The sequence below is a fragment of the Nuphar pumila genome, chromosome 15 (genome assembly GCF_984573655.1).
Source record: "Nuphar pumila chromosome 15, dmNupPumi1.hap1.1, whole genome shotgun sequence".
Taxonomy (NCBI): Eukaryota; Viridiplantae; Streptophyta; class Magnoliopsida; order Nymphaeales; family Nymphaeaceae; genus Nuphar; species Nuphar pumila.
The window spans coordinates 79,956,145-79,968,565 of record NC_143263.1 but is presented as its reverse complement, the minus strand read 5'-3'; the positions used below and the strand labels follow the sequence as shown (position 1 = coordinate 79,968,565).

Genomic DNA, 12,421 nt, shown 5'->3' with positions numbered 1-12,421 from the left:
TAATGCATTTAAGATTGAAGGAGTGCAGTTAGCCAATGAATATGGTTGATTAATGAAATGTCTATGGCTCTCTTTTTGGCACCTACAGTAGTGCCAAGCACTGTTGTAGCTCTTGTGTGCCTACAGCAGTGCCAAGCACTGCTGTAGCCCTTTCTGCACCTGCTACAGCAGATTCAAACCCCTTGTGAGCTTACCTCTTCACCACCAACACAGCACCACCTACACTTCACAAATTTCTTTTTTTTAGCTGTTGTAGCTTTATTAGATGCACTCCTCTGCATCTCCATGCCACAACACAACACTTCTTACACTCTCTCTTGCATTTCTGCACCCTTCCACTTCACCTTCCTTCATCACCTACACCTTCACTGTTGCACCTACATATTTTGTACAACTATGTTCAGCAACCTTCACTGCGTCCCTTGTGCATAGTATTACACAACAGTCCCTGTGCGTATTCATTCCCAACTTTCATTTCCATTCCTTGCATCGATCTGCTAATATCCATATCTGAGCACCAACAGTGTGAAGTCGATTCACAACAATGATTGTTGTAACTGCTGAAGACAATTGCTTGTACAGATTCCTTTGTCCTTATTCAGTCCAGTGAAATTCACATTCATACTATTTGTTGTTTGAGCATGAAGGTGTCACATAGTTAGGGGTTATGCATTTTCTTATTTAGTAATTTGGATCCCATGCATTTAGATATTATGTATTTCATTGTGTGAAAGTTAGGTAATATGCATTTAGGAATTAGGTATTTAGGTGTTACTTATTGGCAAATTCATTTACACAGGTTTGTTGTAGAGAGTTGTTCCATTACATGTTACTGTTAAAAACATTTACATTTCAATTGATATGAAATCCCTTGTTTCACATACTGCCTTGCTTCATCACCTTATATCAAATTCCCTTTATGATCACGTCATCTTCTGATTCTCTCCACAATTATTTATGTTTGCATATTTTAGGTTTAGGCATCATATACCGGCATTCATTTCACTGTGTGAATCTTACTGTATTCACTATATTCACTGTATGCACATGATTCAGTTTACTGCAAAGCACTTTGATTCACTAGTTTAGAATCCACCTGAACCTGCATTTGCACACTAACACACCTTCACAGCACTTACGAGCTGCACTTGTGCTCTGCATCTTCACAATACAACACTCCACAATGAATAGCATTGTGGCAGCTTTACTATAGCCATATAATGCATCATTTGAGCCTCCTTTTCTGCATATAATTCACTCCCCTATCCCACTACTTTCTGGTTCCTGTTTTCAGAAGTCACAGTTCCTACTTATCAGAACTTGAGTTACACAATGCAAGCCACAAAATTTTTATCTTCTAAGACTACATATGAACATATGCTTACAATATCATCTTTTTCAGTGAATGTTTTTGCAAATCAAGCCACATCTCATACCTTACATAATACAAACCATACCCTTGGGCATTCCCGTATTGTATTTTCCCATTAGCATTAGCCTTACATATGCATATTCAAATGCATTCACTCATTAAATATATGCATTGCATTCTCATATGCATTCTTCATTTAGCATAAGCATAGCATCCAAGCATAGCATATGCATCCTTCATTAAAATAGGTATAATCGTTTGCATTTTTTTCTTTCAACATAGTATTTTCCATTTTCTTCCACATTTCACATTTTGCTTTGTGCTAACTCATTTTTGCAGCGAAAGCATAGAAGACTTTGATTTCTCTTTCTAGAATAGGAATTTTACAATTTCAATTTCAATTTTAAGATTGTAATAATTCTAGATTAATGAGAATTTCTGTTTTTCATTTTAGAATAGAGTGTATGAGCATGTAGATCTCATAATTGCCTGTGACATCTCATTTTTATCTTTATTTTTATTTCAAAAATTCACGAATGGTGATACACGAATGGTACATGCACTTTTCTAATAAGAGGTAAATAATTCTAAGTAAATGATTCACATTTATGGCCATAGTCAAAATGTGAACAATACTTAGGATTTTATCTTTTATGGAATAACATTCGACCTCCACTTAGGTCTCTTTTGAAAATCATTATATTTTTTTTTGAAATATTCTTTTCTTCTTTTATCAGAATTTAATATGTGAATTAACTTAAGATATATTTGTGACCATAGTCATGGATATATTAAAAGTTAATTTCATTTTAAATCCTATTAAGGCAAAAAAATTTATTTTATTCTTTATTAGAATTTAAATAAATATTATATTATAATATGTTTGTGACCATAGTCATGAATGTATTATGATTTAATTTTATTTCAATTCTATAAAGAATAAAATATAATTTTAAATTCCAATCTTTAAATAAATTTCAAAAGCATTCATCATTTGGGACAGAATTGCATTCTTTTTCAATTCATTTCAAATCATCTTCAAAAATCCAAGTGATTCCTGAGATAAATTTTCAAATATAATTCTCATTCAAAATCATTTTCAACTTTCATTTACAAATTCAAATTCCTCTTTTATTTTCAATTTCATTCAGTTTTATGTCTTCTTTCAAATATCCAATTTTAAATTCTCATTTCTGAATTTCACATTGTCACTCAAATTCTTTATTTCTATTTTCTGAATTCTATTTTAAATCCTGATCTTTAATTCAACTCTAAATCAAGGTTTTGAAATTCACTTTGAGATTCCAAATCGAATTTTGAGATTTACTTTGAAATTCAATCCAATTTTCAAATTCCCTTCCGATTTCAAATTTCAAGTTTGAATTCAAATCCTATTCTCAATTTCAAAATCCAATTTCAAATTTTAATTTCAAAGTCAAAATTCAATTTCAAAATCAATTCAAAATTCCAGTTTGAATTTCTATTCAATTTCCATTTCAAAAATCCATTTTGAATTCCAAACTCCTAAATTCCAAATTCAAAGCCAGATTTCACTTAGGCTTCAATTCTAAATATCAATTTAAAGGTTCCATTTCAATTTCAAAAATCTGATTTATCAATCTCGAAATCCCAAATCCGGCCTTTATTTTCCAATTTCATTCTTTTCCAAATTTCATTTCCCATTTCAAATCTTCCTTCTTCAATTCAAATTTTAATCTGTTCCAATCTTTGATTTCAGTTATAATTTCAATTTCAGAATTTCAAGTTTCCTTTTCAAAATCTCAGATTCATTTAAAATTTCATGTTTAGATTCAAACTTCAATTTTCCAAAACAAGTCCAATTTCTGAATCACTTCTTCAAGGATATTTTCAAACTTATTTCAAAGTCACTTGGAAAAGTCTAAAATTTCTGAAGCATTTCTCAAAAGCATACATCTTTGCATCTTCATGAGCACAAACATGATTCTCTATGCATTTAGGATTTTAGAATAATCATTTAGACAAATTTATGCAAGGCAAAAGGCATTGATTCGATCGTTTGTTCAATTACCCCTGATAAAAGTGTCAGGAACAGTTGAATCTCGTACCGACGAGAGAATCATGTTTCTCCATTTTTTCACAAATTTTTAAAATGGAGGCGAGTTAATTTTCAAATCTTTTTCAAATAAAGGTCAAGTGAGACCTTGCAAAAGAGTTTCCTTTCTTCTTTCTTTCTTTCTCTTCTCTCTTTTTTCATTCTTTTTCCCTCTTTAAAAAGGGAAAATGGGCTGAAAAGGAATGAGGAAAGGCTAGAAAGGAAAAGGAAATTTTTTTGCAATAATCACAGAGCTGCATCGAGGGGAGCCCCCGAACCCCTCTTTTGTAAGGGAAAAAACTCTTAATCAGTCTCCACAACTCATCAAGTTGAACCATGCTACAGTCAGTGTGCAGGTCAGTCGGTGCTTGATGGAGTAGTGTAGGATCATCTGTTGGATGTGCACAGAGGTTGAAAAAGAAGGGAGAGAGAGGGCTGATGTTCATGGCCTTCTTCAGGGGGGATTCCTTTCTCGGATAATCGTGCAATGTAGGGACTGGGTCTTAAATAACCATCTTCGGGGTACTTAAGTCTTTGCAACCGCTCCTTTTCTAGAATTGTCGTTTTGTGGCACCAATGGAGGAAAGGGTACTTAAGTCTTTGCAACCGCACCGGACTTCGATGCTAACTGATGCTGACAAACATGGGGATACGAGCCATATGTGCTTACATACATGGTGCTCATTGGGACCCCTGAACACGCGATGTAGCTAACGATCGTCTTCGGGGGAGGGGACATATAACCTGCTTCGCTACAATTTGCTTATGCCCTATTTTCATTTTTTGAAACACCAACTTATTCCGAATTTCCCACAGCTTCCGAATGCCGCATTGAAATAATACCAGCCAAGAGTGCTTCAAGTTATTATCACCAATTTGTTGCTTACCCCACCAACACAGAGCCCTAGTGATCTCAGAAGGAGGCATTTTGTAATGCCCAAACTGGTGTCAAGTTTTCCTCCAGACTAACTTTGCCATGGGACATCATGAGACATGTGAGGAATAAATGATTAGTAAACTACTCTTGATACTCACATAAGGCACATCGATATCCCCAATCTTTTAATTCTGTCAAGGGTTAGAAGCTTGTAGTAGACTACAAATTTAAGGGTGAGAGCTGCAGGCGGTATGTAGTCACCACGCCATATATATTTATGCAAATATAACAGAGTGCCCTTCTTTCTATGAATCTCCCAAGCAGATCTAGTGGAGAAGGAGTCATCTGAATTCCACCATAGAATGTCCTTATATGTAAGGCTTGATCCATGAAAAAAACAGAAAAATGTGATTTTTACCAGTGGGTAAGCCTAGCTTTAGCTGGTAAGGCACAAGCAATCTTTTATGCGTAGGCCGTAGGGGCTTGTTACTCTTTGAAGAGTACCCAGATATAATGCATACTTCAAGATTGTTTAGGGCCATAGATTTGTTGGAATGGGTGGACCAATGTCAAGATTCGACTTCCTTCCATGGTTACCATTATTCCCAATCTTTTCAGTTTATCGAATTTCTGCATCTCCTAATCATAAGTCTTCCCTTGGTTTAGGGGTGCAAGTGAGTCGGTTCCGAACTGGTCCAAACTAAATCCGACTCATATTACTGGATTTGGGTAATCCATGCTCAAACCCAGGTTTGGTATAGAGCATAAGTAGTCGGGTCTGATTAGATCTGGGTCCAGAACCAAGTAACAATTTAACATCAAATATGGGCCAGAAAGGGGTCTAACCCAATCCACTTTACCCTTTTTCTTTCCTCATGAAAAAACATTGGAGATTACCTTTTTCCAACTGAATCTGGTACCACAGTCATTCAACTCTTATCTAGGTCCACGGCCTAAAACTGAACCTCAATTTGATAAAATAGAAGGCAACGCGGGGTCAAGCATGACACCAGCCATATCCAACCCATTTGCAACGCTATTTTGTATTTAACTCAAGTTACCAGTGGCTGAGCCAGGGGTGGGCATGGGTGGGCGGCCGCCCACCCTAAAATTTGAAACCGAGTCAACTCATGACTCGGAAAACTGAATCAAATCGGGACTCGTGAAACCGAGTCGACCGGACACGGGCTCTCGATGAGTCTAGAGCCTGCCAAAAGGGGCGAGGGGTAAAACCCTTGCCAGTTTTCCTTTATCGTCCGTGCTCTATCCCTCCGTTCCGGCGTTCCCCTTCTGTCACAGGCAAGGCGATAACCCCATTCGCCAGCAACCCCTGTGCTCTGCAGTGTCGCCGGCCTCCCTTCGGTGAATCTGCGGTGGCGGTGCCCCCCTTCGAGCTTCTCCCTCTCTGCTGCAATCTCCGGCGACGCGAGGCACCGGTGTCGCAGTCAGTCAGACCTTCGCCAATCTTCGACGACCATCGCTAGCAGCCGACTGTCGCACTGTCTCAGGTAACATCCTTACTCCCTACTCCCTCTCTCTTGCTTTTCTTGTCGATCAGCAAACATGATAACCCTGTTTGCGGTTTTTGAGAAACCGAAGCAGAAACCGCAAAGCATCAGACGACCCATGTCGCCAACCGAAAGACCTGCCGGCGACGACTGCCAACACGACACCCAGCCATGCCCACCCCTGGCTCCGCCACTTGGTGAAACGTCCCAACATCCTAGCTGAATGCGTATTTTCACTGGGTTATTTTGTTTGCATTTAGTTGTTAATCTTCCTATCTACTTGACGCTATTCAATTCAATTTGAATACCGTTTGTCGAGCAGTTAGCTATTCCTATTTATCAGTGTTAACCAAGTCCAACTGTTATATGTAGTTTTTGAGTTAAATCTGATTTCTATTTTTGCTTGCTTGAATTGTTAGTAATTTGGTTTAGGACAGGGTTTGTGTTTCACGATTTTTTTCGTCTTGGATTTTAAGCCAAAAGCGCTGTTAGTAGTATGGGTGTGGGACACACACCAACTGTTTGGTGAAATGGCTCACTGACTCAGCTGAACCAGTTTGGTTCAGATTTTTTGGCCACCCATTGTCTTTTTCTAAGGGTCGAGTTCCTACAGTGTTCGCACATTTTAAACAGCGTTTAGGCATCTTTTAGGAGACAGTTTGCTGAATTGTTTTGTTCCATAAATCAGTACTTAAACCAGTCCCTAGTCATGTTAAATAGTTTGAGAATTTCATACATTTAATTCCACTGTCATTGCTACTTGTGCATACTCTTTGCAGGATCGTCCTTCAAGACCATAGCATTGTCCCCGAGACCCGAAGTCTGCCCACCCAAGGAAAAACTTCTGGCTCCGCCACTGCAAGTTACCTTCCTAGTCTATTTAGGTCAGACAGATCTGATTAACTCGAGGGCTTCGGATACATCACAATGACCAAGTAGGATTTTGCTAAAACAAAGTTGTATCGGTCCCAACTTTCTAGTCAACTCATGTATGGATCCATAGATACATGTGAATACACACAAGTACCATCCCGAGTAGACAAGTCTTCCGAACTAGGCTTAGATTGTACGTAGAAAAGATTCAGTAACATATAAACTGCAATTGAGACAAATTGAAGAAAGCAAATTGGATTGTTGAGCAAGGAAAAACTATACCTTTCTTTATTCCTTTGCCAACCCCACCTTTGCTTTCATTGCTTCCTTAGTGTACAAGTTTGAAATCATTCACACTTTAAAAGCACCTCAACTGCTAATGTTTGCATTAAGGTGCTAGAAACATCCAACCGAGAGAGAGAGAGAGAGAGAGAGATGCCACCAAAGGGTAGTGATTCATCATCCGACTCGGAAGACAATGTACCATTCGCACGTAAGAGAATCGGAGAGAAGAAACAATCTCTTCATGAAATCTTTGGTGGTGGCAAAGGTATGTTAGTTCATTCTGAGATGCATTTTTTTTCTCCTCTGGTTTGAAGATACATCAAGAGAACTGTTTATCTTGGGTGCACAAACCATTGCCTTTTAAGAGGGCATGGAACATCAGCTTCAGAGAGGGAACCCATTAATCTCTGTTTGGTGTGGGCATGATATCTTCTTAGAAAGTGCCTTTAAGCACAAATCTTGTTCAATCTCTAGTACCAATTGCCAACAAATGATAAGACAGTGGAACCCCATCTTACCCCGGATCGATTCCACTTGGGATCAATACTGGTGGCTTGCCCGGTGGTGTCCTTTGCCGGCTAGGGTACTCATCCGGGGTTTACAATCCAGGTGGTGGGTCCAGAAAAGACCCATGTTCCTAGGCTGATTCTTGGTCATAAAAGAAACAAAAAACACCAAAAGACCCATAGGCCCAGTCCAGCCTCTCAAAATGGATCACCCTGTTTGGCTTGTGAAACACTCTAGGCCCATTTACAACACCGGCAATGTTCTCTTGCTAATTACATTGAATGACTGTCTGTCTCTTGGCATATATGAGTTGCAAATCCTAGCTAGTGACTCGGGTGGCTCACGGGCCACAAGATTGGCCTTGGCAAGTTTATCATGCCATAGAGAACTCACCTTTGAGAAAGAGGTGGAGCCAAAAATCCAAATTAGGGAGGGCACAAATGAGTGTATATATATATATATATATATATATATATATATATATATATATATATATATATATATATATAATACAAAACCTACTAAATGAAATATGATAGTGGATTTTTGATATTTTTTTCGAAATTCTGACCGCATAATTCTTCTCACAAGAACATAATGACTACAATCTGTTCAGCATGATTGATTTACTAGAAATCGATACTTTGATCATGCATTTTGAATGAAAAAATTGGTATATGGTACCTCAAAAATTTATGATATTGTGGGCTGTTGATTTTTAAAACCTTATAAAAACCTATCCATTCGTCAAAATCAATTGCGCCAAGAAGTGATTTCTATAAAAACAAGCATATATATCACATCTGTACAGTCAGAATTTTGAAAAAACACCAGAAATTCATGAAAATCCAATAGCATGGTTTATTTAGTAGGTTTTGTATTTTGTAGGTTTTCATTTCCCACATATATATATATATATATATATATATGTATATATGTATATATATATATATATATATATATGTATATATATATATATATATATATATATATATATATATATATATATATATATATATATATATATATATATATATATATATATATATATATATATATATATATATATATATATATAGCACTTGCCCACCGTGGCCCATATGTGGCTTCGCCTATGCTTTGAGAAGTCCTACCATGGAGAAGAGACTAAGATTGTTGTGGTCTTCTCTGACTCATACTTGACCCATTGCCTGGGTGAGTCAAGTTGCTGAGTAAGTGATATTAATTTGTAAAATGTTCATGAGCTAAGATGCCGCTTAGTGCCTTAAATCGCCAATAGGTTGCATATGAAACTTACAATGCACTACTAAGGTAAATGACCTAGGTGCACTAGCATAACCCAGTTTGATGGGATTTTGTTCGGATATATGACTGAATCCAAATCTGTTTAGTTGGATTCAGTAAAACATATGAGATCCAATTAATAATCAGATCAGGTTTGGCATATTGTTTTACATATGAATACAAATACGAACCAAATCCAAATCCAGCAGACAATATGAATCCGAGTACATAAAAAATATAGCCAATTATCTAGTTGGATTCAGATTTGATATTCTGCTTTTCCGTCCTCCAAATCAAAATCTGATTAGGTTGGATCCAGTGATGACCAGATCTAAACAAAATCTGAACCGTTTAAATCCATAATTACAGACCACTGTTTCGGGCTACTGGGTCTGGACCAAGTTATGATATGGATTGGTTGCTGCCTCTTTTGGGAACTCATGTACATGAGGCCTTTAAACTTTGGATAGTATGACATAATCAAGTTATGCAAAAACATGGCATTTTTTGCAGTTGCCCATGTGCTGCTATGGAAGGACAAGAGAATATCTGCTGGGATGTTGGCTGGAGTCACTGCAATATGGTCCATTTTTGAGGTGATGGAATATAACTTCCTCACACTCTCATGTCATGTGGCCATGCTTGGATTGCTCATTCTATTCCTTTGGTCTGTTTTAGCTGCTCTCTTTGACAGGTAAATCCATGCTTTATGATTCTATTTTATATTTTTAGAGCCATTACATGAAAATGAGATCCATCTAAAATCAAGGTTTCTACTAAAATGTAGTAACCAACTTGGGTGTTTTAACCATCTTGAAGTAAGTTGTATAGACAGCTTGCTAAGGCTGACTCAGTCTACTTACTTGATCTGTTTGAGTGGGTTTGGCTTAATCCTGTACCATCTGGTGGATTCATAGTTTAAGGGTGTGATTAGCTTCAAATATAATCACAGACTATCTGCTTTTCTGTAGGGATCCCCCAAAGATACCAGAGGTAATTCTTTCAGAGCAGACCTTCAGGGAACTTGCTCTGGCATTCCACAAGAAACTGACTGGGTTCATTTCAACGTTGCATGAGATCGGGTCCGGGAAAAACTTGAAGATGTTCTTTAAGGTAAGCCCACATACTCAGCTGAAAGTCGTGTCCTAACCAATGTTATCAGTATCGGTCCGTATTGGCCTGTATCGGCCTATACACAGCAAAAATTCCATAAGCTGCAAGCCTGAATCGGCTATTTTTTAATAATATAAAAGATACCCAAAATTTTTTAATATTATTTTAATGGTTTTAACACGTCACATTATAATTGATATGTAATAATTTTTTATTATTTTTGGGCTGATGCAAAACGATTCAGTTGAGTTTGGGTATCGGGGCCGATACAGCTAAATAGGTGACCAAATGATTCAAGGCCGGTACCGATACTGACAACATTGGTCTTAACCAAGGATATTGCATTAAGATCTTAAGCTACTTATATTCTCCCAAGTTTAAAGTCTGATTTTCTCATCCATGTAATGGACATAATTGATGTATCAAGGCCACCAGCACATGGGTCACTCTCAGTTAGGGCTGGAAACGAGACGAGCAGGTCGCTGTTTGGCTCGGCTCAGCTCAAAAATTGAGCTTAGCGAGCCAAGCTACGAGCTGAGCATGCACATTTCAAGCTCATATGGCCTCGTTTTACATATTATATATTTTATACACATATTTTATATTATATATAATTTAATATTATATATTTTTTATACATCGGCTCGCCAAGCTCAGATCGTAATGAGTTCGGACTTGGCTTGGCTCGTGATAAGCTGATGAGCCTCAAGCTGGGGTGTAACCTTAACGAGCCCAGCCCAATCTTGGCTCATTTACCAGCCCAACTCTCGGTGATCCTATGCAGCTTGGGGTCGACTTGGTCCAACTCAATGCCTGGTACCAAGTTTTTGTTCTTAGAATAACCAGGGAAAAGCTGTCTCGCAAACTAAGTTCATTGGCACAAAACCCCAGGTCAACCTTGACTGCAAGTAAGTACACCCAGCTTCCATCGTATGGAAGGATGTACACCCATGGATTTCGAACTTGTGATGTCCTATCAACTTGACAACATTCATTTGGTTACCTCTACCAGAAGAGCGGAATCCTCGTGGTCCCTGGCGGGTGCCTAATCAAATTAAGTAGGGAAAGTTCTTTACTTGTGTTACCCGATCCCTTAACACCCTCTTTTTTCTCCCCTCCCTACACACGTTGAAACCAGCTAGTTTCCGGCTGAAAAACACTATTCTTTTTTTTTCAGCAATGGTGGTAGCTGGCCAGCCATTTTCCTGTCAACCACCAGCCAGTAAATGGCCAGCCAGTCATTTTTTTATTAATGTTTTTTCTTATTTTTTGGTTGTCCCTGGCAACCCTAGGCCAGGCATTTCCTGGCCGGCTGACGGAAAAATGACAGGCCTTAATTCTTTATTTTTTCTCTTTTTTTGGTTTGTGTGACCAAAAACCTGAAAACGAGGTTGTTGTCACCCAAACAACCCAAGTTGGGTTGGTTTTTTGGCAAACCAGGTTTGTCAAAACCCTGGTTTCAGGCAAAACCTGGTTGCCTCCGCTGCCATCCAAACAGCCCCTTATTCATTCTCTACTTTACTCATTGCAGACTATGGCTTCTCTTTGGATTTTATCCCTACTAGGGACCTACTGTGATTCAGTGAGCATCTTATATGTTTGTAAGTATCAAAATCTTTTAATTTTCATTTACAAGAGGTTTCACATCAATTCATACTCATCTTCTCTGTTTGGACAACACTAGGCTTCCTTTGCCTTATCAGTATACCAGTATTCTATGAGCATTACCAAGAGGAAGTGGATGATCTAGCATACAGGGGAAACCGCCAGGTCAAGAGATTGTACAGAAGATTTGATTCAAGGGTTCTCAACAAGATTCCCAGGGGACCTGTCAAGGAGAAGAAACACAAAAGATAGATCACTGATTGTGCCTGTGAGGTGCCAAACTCTTGGTTCAGCATCCTTAGGGCACCAACATTCAATAAACTGAAAAATTCGATTGCTTGGTTAACTTGTTAGCATGAGTGCACTGGTCATGAATTAAAATCTGGATTGTAATGCCTCATGAATTAGAAGCACAATAATATGATGAAACTTTGAAGCTATTCATCTAATGTCAAGTAGTTTCATGTTTGATCCTGATCCTGATGAGACTTGAATGTGTAGGTACCCCTGCCATTGGTCAGTACACCTAGCTTCGACCATGTGGCAAGGAGTGCTCCCTGGGTTTCGAACCATGTTCATACCAATGTTAGATGACAAACCACTGCGGCACCTAACCAGGAAGTCGAAACCCTCATGGGCAAAAATTTTAATTATTTTGTACAACTTTTCCAAGCCAAGTTTTTTCTGAGAACACGATATTTGCGTATGCTACTACTGTGTTGGATTTCCAACTGGCAATTTAGTGGGATGTTCACTATATGGATCAGCATATATAATGATCTAACTTTGCTTGAACGAATATTTAGGCCCTATTTGGGTGACAGATAGCAAAACATATTTGCCAAAAACCAACCAAAAAGTGTTGTTTGGGTGACCACTTTCAGGTTTTTGGTCACCAAAATCTAAAAAGTAAGAAAAAGGGC

The 12,421-nt window shown here is 38.1% G+C and overlaps 1 pseudogene; it reads left to right on the top strand.

Annotated features, from left to right (window-relative positions):
* Positions 1-9,277: 9,277 nt before the first annotated feature.
* On the top strand, positions 9,278-11,750 carry LOC149815727 (reticulon-like protein B9 pseudogene; annotated as a pseudogene).
* Positions 11,751-12,421: the final 671 nt, after the last annotated feature.